This window comes from Rhincodon typus, chromosome 36 (genome assembly GCF_021869965.1).
Source record: "Rhincodon typus isolate 14 chromosome 36, sRhiTyp1.1, whole genome shotgun sequence".
NCBI classification, from domain to species: Eukaryota; Metazoa; Chordata; class Chondrichthyes; order Orectolobiformes; family Rhincodontidae; genus Rhincodon; species Rhincodon typus.
In genome coordinates this window covers 9,182,488-9,188,909 of record NC_063367.1, presented here as the reverse complement: position 1 = coordinate 9,188,909, position 6,422 = coordinate 9,182,488, and positions in this window count along the sequence as shown.

Sequence of the window (6,422 nt, the reverse complement as noted above, 5' to 3'; positions counted from 1 at the left end):
TCTTCCAGACTGAATCCCCATCTCCCAGACTGAATCCCGACTCCCAGACTCACTCCCTAACTCCTGGACTGAATCCCCATCTCCCAGACTGAATCCCATCTCCTAGACTCAATCCCAATTCCTTGACTCACTCACAATTCCTGGACACAGCCTCCAAATCCCAGACTCGCCCCCTGACTCTCGGTCTCTTGCCCCAACTCCCAGCAACCAAGCAATGAATAACTGCAAGATGATGTGTAACTACCCAATGCAATGAGTCTGTTTGGAGCTACACACATGCATACCCCTCAAACTGGGGGCAGTGGGGGTGATAGAATGTAGCCCCAACCACGGGAGATTTCAGGATTGTCATTACCACCTCTAAACACTCCCATCACCCTCACTCCCTCCAAAAACAAACCACATGGACACACTGTTACACTCCCTATAGGGAGGGGTGGGGTTAGGGTTAGGAATAGGAAAGGGAGGGGAAGTTAGGGAGTGCAGAGGGTAGGCTAAATGAGGGAGGGGGGAATGGAGGAGGAGGGGAGGGGTGGTTGGGAGGGAGGAATGGGGGGAGGGGATGGGTGGTAGGGAGGAAAGAAGGGAGGGGGAAGAGGGGATGTTGGGGAAGGGGGGTAGTGGTGAGCTTGGGGAAGGGGGATAAAGGGGAGGTTGTGGTGGGTGCAGAGGAGGAGATTGGTGAGAGGGGAATTTAGGGAAGGGGAGAGAGGAGAGGGGGAAGGGTAGAGCAGTGATGGGGAAGGGAGAAGGATGAGGAGAAGGGAAAGGAGGGGTTTGGGGAAGGTGAGGAGAGTGGGTTGGGAAAGGGGGGAGGGGGGAAGGGAGAGGAGAGGAGAAGAGGCAGAGAGGGGGAAGGGGGAGGGGTAGAGGAGGTGTGGGGGGAGAGGAGAGGGAGAGGAAAGGGTGAGGGGATGGGAGAGGGAGATGAAAGGCCTGGGAGAGAGGGAGAGGGGAGGAGAACAGTTTGGTGGGAGAGGAGAGGAGAGAAGAGGGGGAAGGGGAGGGGAGGTGAGATTTGGGAGGGGCTGGGTTAGATATGAGGGTGGGGGGAGGAGAGGGTGAAGGGAGCGGAGGGCAATGAGAGGGAGGAATAGGGCGACGAGAGGGGGGAAGAGGGAGAGGAGGTATGGGAGGGAGAGGAGGTGTCGGGGGGAGATGGGAAGGGAGAAGAGGGGTGAGAGGAGAGGAGGGTGGAGAGGGAGGGGGAAGAGGGGGGATGGAGGAGAGGGGGCGTAGAGGGGTGGAGAGGGGAGGAGAGGGGTAGGAGTGATGAGTCATTGGAGGGGGAGGGGAGAGGAGGGGAGAAGAGGGAGGGGGGAGGTAGTGCAGAGGGGAGGGGGAAAGAAGGGTAGCAGAGAGGAATGAAGGGGCAGGAAGGTGAGGGGAGGGCAAAAGGGGAGAAGACTGGGGGGAAGGGTGTGAAAGAAAAAAGTGGAGTGGTGGAGGTTGAATAAAGTAGTGGAGGAAGGGGAGGGATTGAGGGAATGGGGGAGGGCGGTGAAGGAAGGAAAGGGGCATGGAGAATGGGGAATGAGAATGGGGGGGGGGGGGGATGGGGATATGGAGGAGGTGGTTGAGAGCAGTGGAGGGAGAAAGGGACTGGTGTTAACGGGGACGAGGAGGGAGGAGTGTAGAGGGCTTTAGGGAAAGTGGAGAAGTGAGTTGGGAGAGTGTTGATGGGAAAAAAGTTGGGGGGGGAGGGCAGGGGAGATGTGCAGGGATGAAGAGGACGGGGTTAAAAGGGAGGGGGTGGAGTTTGGAAAAGTGGATTGGAAAGGAAAAAGGGAGTGGAGAATGGGAAGAAAGATGGAGAAGGGGGTAAAGGTAAGTGGGAGAAAAGGACGAGGAAAGGGTGTGGGGAGGGCTAAGAGTAGGTGGTGTGAGGGGTTGGTGAGGTGGGGGCTTAGTGGAGAGTGTGCAGAGAAGTGAGGGGTGAAAGAGGGAAGGTGATTGGGTTGGAGGGACAAAGAGTGGTGGAAGATAGTGGAGAAGGAGTCAGGCAAAGGGAGGTACAAGTGGAGAGTGAATGTGGAGGGAGAGGCAATGGAGGGAAGGGAAAAAAACTGGAGAGGGAGGGAGAAAGGGGAGGAGAAGGGAAAAGGGCAGTGGGAAAGGTGAGGGTTTAAACGCAGAGTAGGAGATGAGAAAGGAGATAAGAAGGTGAGGGGCAAAGATAATATGGGAAATGGGAAGTGAAAGGGAGAGGGGGGAAAGGGGCAGGAGAGATGGAGCAGGGAGGAAGAGGAGAGGAGAAATGGGGGGGTAAAGGGAGGTGGGGAACAAGAGGGGGATAGGAGGGAAGGGCGGAATGGATAAAAGTGGAGGAGGGGAAAAGACAAAGAGAAGGAAAGGCTGAAAGAGGAACATCAGAACTTAAAAAATATAGGAGCAGTAGACCAATCAGCCCCTCAATAACCACCATTCAACAAGATCATGGTGATTCTGCCTCTGGCCCTTCATGCCAGCTCATAGTAGTCCTCCCCAGTGTTTCAAAAATCTCTCTAAATCCTTAAACATACTTTCATTGATGTAGCCTCCACAGGTCTGTGGATTAGAGAATTCCAGGCATTCACTACCCTCTGAGAGAAGTAATTCCTTTGCATCTCAGTGTTGAATGAGTGTCCTCTTATTCTGTAACAATACTTCCTAGTTTGAGATTCTCCCACTAGTGAAAGCATCTTCTCAATGTTGACCCTGTCAAGTTCCCTCACATATTTTCCTAATTTCCTAATGTTATGCACTTCTGGGACAAATGGGACTTGAACCTGGGCCTCCTGGCTCAGAGGTAGGGAATACTGCCACTGACCCACAGGAGCTGTCCCCCTTGGAGTTTTGGAGATAGTAGGAACTGCCGATGCTGGAGTCTGAGATAACACAGTGTGGAGCTGGAGGAACACAGCAGGCCAGGTAGCATCAGAGGAACAGGAAAGCTGACGTTTTGGGTCGGGACCCTTCTTCTGAAGATGGGTCCCAACCCGAAACATCAGCTTTCCTGCTCCTTTGATGCTGCCTGGCCCGCTGTGTTCCTCCAGCTCCACATTGTGTTAGCCCTTGGAGTCTTGTACGTTTCACTAAGATCAGTCCATATTCTTCTAATTAATGAATAAAGGCTTAACCTGTTTAGCTATTCTTAATGAGTCAACTTCTTCATCCCAGGAATCAGCTTAGTGAATCTCTTTTGAACTGCCTCCAATGCCAGTTCAGCCTTTTCTAAATACAGGGACCAAAACTGTAGACAGTACTCCAAGTGCATCCTCATCAACACCCCTGCACAGTTATAACATGACTTCCCTGTTTCTAAGCTCCAACCCACTAGCAATAAAAAACAAAATTCCATTTGCCTTCCTAAGTACTTGCTGCACCCGAATGCTAGCATTTTGCATTTCATACACCCAGATGTTTCCCACAGTAACTCAATCTGTCAAGTTTTTATTCAATCATTCTACCTATTTACAACCCATTGCAGATTCTTTATGTCTTCATCACAGTATGGTCTCCCCTCCTATCTTTGTATTGTCAGCAAATCTTTACTTGTTCCCAGTGGGTGGCACAGTGGCACAGTGGCTCAGTGGTTAGCACTGTTGCCTCACAGCGCCAGAGACCCAGGCTCGATTGTCTGCATGAAGTTTGCCTGTGTCTGTGAGGGTTTCTGCCGGGTGTTCTGGTTTCCTCCCACAGTCCGAATATGTGCAGCTTAGGTGGACTGACTGTGCTAAATTACCCATAGTGTCCAGAGATAGGTTATCTGGATTACAGATGGGAAATGCAGGGTTATAGGGAATGGGTCTGGGTGGGATGCCCTTCAGAGGGTTGATGTGGACGTTTTGGGCTGAATGGCCTGTTTCTGCACTGTAGGGGGTTTCATGGATTATACTCTGCCCTCACTTCCAAGTCATTAATATAGATCATAAGCAATTGAGGCCACTGAATCTTGTGGAACTCCACTAGTTAGAACTTTCCAATATGAAAAAGATTAAGCATCCACTCCCTCCACCACCGACACTCAGTAGCAGCAGTGTGTATTATCTACAAGGTGCACTGTAGAAATTCACCAAAGATCCGCAGACAGCACCTTGCAAACCCACGACCACTTCCCTCTAGAAGGACGAGGGCAGCAGGTACATGGGAACACCACCACCTGCAGGTTCCTCTCCAAGCCATTCACCATCCTGACTTGGAAATACATCGCCATTCCTTCACTGTCGCTGGGTAAAAATCCTGGAATTCCCTCCCTAAGGGCATTGTGGGTCAACCTACAGCAGGTAGACTGCAGCGGTTCAAGAAGGCAGCTCACCCCCATCTTCTAAAGGGCAACTAGGGACGGGCAATAAATACTGACCCAGCCTGCGATTCCCACATCCTACAAATGAATTTTAAAAAACATTAATCCTGGTTCACAGTCTCCTGTATGTTAACCAATCTTCAATTTACGCTGATAAATTACCCTCAGTACCATGAGTTTCCATCTTGTGTAAAAAATAACCTTATCGAATGCCTTCTGGAAATCCAACTACATTCCATCTACTAGTTCCTTCTTATCAACTCTGCTTGTTAAGAGCTCTGACAAAACTATGTTGACTCTTTGATTGCATTAAGCTTTTTTAAGTGTCTTGCTATTTATAGAGTCATACAACATGGAAACAGACCCTTTGGTCCAACTCGTTCCTGCTGAAAAATTAGTCCCACTTGCCAGCATTTGGCCCATATCCCTCTAAACCCTTCCTATTCATATACCCACCCAGATGCCTTTTAAATGTTGTAATTGTACCAGCCTCCAACACTTCCTCTGGCAGTTCATTCCAAACACACACCAACTTCTATATGTAAAAGTTGCCCCTTAGGTCCCTTTTAAATCCTTCTCTTCTCACCTTAAACCCATGTCCTCTTGTTTAGGACTTCCCCACCAGAGGGAAAAGACCTTGGCTATTCACTCTATCCATGCCATTCAAGATACTATAAATCTCTATAAGGTCACGCTTTAGCCTTCAATGCTGCAGGGAAAATAGCCCCAGCCTATTCAGCCTCTTCCTGTAGCTCAAACCCTCCAGCCCTGGCAACATCCCTGTAAATCTTTTCCGCACTCTTTCAGGTTTCACAACATCCTTCCTATAGCAGGGAGTCCGGAACTGAATGTACTATTCCAAAAGTGGCCTAACCAATGTCCTGTACAGCTGCAATATGACCTCCCAACTCCTATACTCAATGCACTGACCAATAGAGGCAAGCATACCATTTTCTTATTAATGGATTCTAGCACTTTCCAATGACAGAAGTCAAGCTAATTGGTTATTTTGTTTGCTGCTCTTGTCTTCCTTCCTTCTTGAATGGGGAGGGGGGTGCGGGTGTCACTTTGGTGGCTTTCCTATCCGCTGGGAACTTTCCGTAATCCATTGACTTCTGGAATATTTCGACCAATATCTTCACTATCTCTACAACCATTTTCTTTTGAATGCTTGGATGCAGACCATCAGGTCCTGGTGCCTGGTCTGCTTCTCATCCCGTTAGTTTGTCAAATACTTTGTCCCTCAAGATAGAGACTGTCGCAACATGTTTCTTCCCATTAGCACCATTGTGTTCTCCACTGTGAAGGCTGAGGCAAAATATTGGTTTAAATTAGCTGCAATTTCCCAGCTCCACCTTAGCAGTTCCCCAGTTGTATCCTCCAATGCCCCACACTTCCTTTAGCTTCTCTTTTTTTGTATCATAGAATAGAATCATAGAATCCTTACAGTGTTGAAGCAGGCCATTTGACCCATTAAGTCCATACTGACCCTCCGAAGAGCATCCTACCCAAATCCACAACTGTAATCCTGCATTTCCCATGGCTAATCCACTAACCTACACATCACTGGATACTACAGGCAACTTAGCATGGCCAGTCTACCCTAACCTGCATATCTTTGGACTGTGGGAGGAAACCAGAGTGGACCCACGCAGACACAGGGATAATGTGCAAACTCCACACAGACAGTCACCCAAGGCTGGAATAAGTCTGTAGAAATGTGTGCAATTTGTTTTTATATTTCTTTCCGATTTACTTTCAGAATCAATTTTCTCCCTCTTTATTAGTTTTTGTTTAATCATTCACCAGTGGTTCCTAAAATGCCCAAGAATTTGAGAAGTGGAGGAGAGAAAAATGAGATGGGGGAGTGGAAAATGGGAGTACAAGGGGAAAGAGAAAATTGGGAGGAGGGGAAGGGAATATGGGGAGAAAGGGGGAGGGGAATGGGGGAGAAAGGGAAGGGAAAATGGGGGAAAAATGAGGGGAAGTGGGGGGGAATGGGGAGAAAAGGAAGAGGAAATAGGGGAGGGGGGGGAAGAGGGGGGAGGAAGGAGGCAGGAGAGGAAGGGTAAGGGGGAGAGAAGATGGGAAGGAGTGATAGGAGGAGGGAATGGTGAGGACAGAATAATTGCTGGTG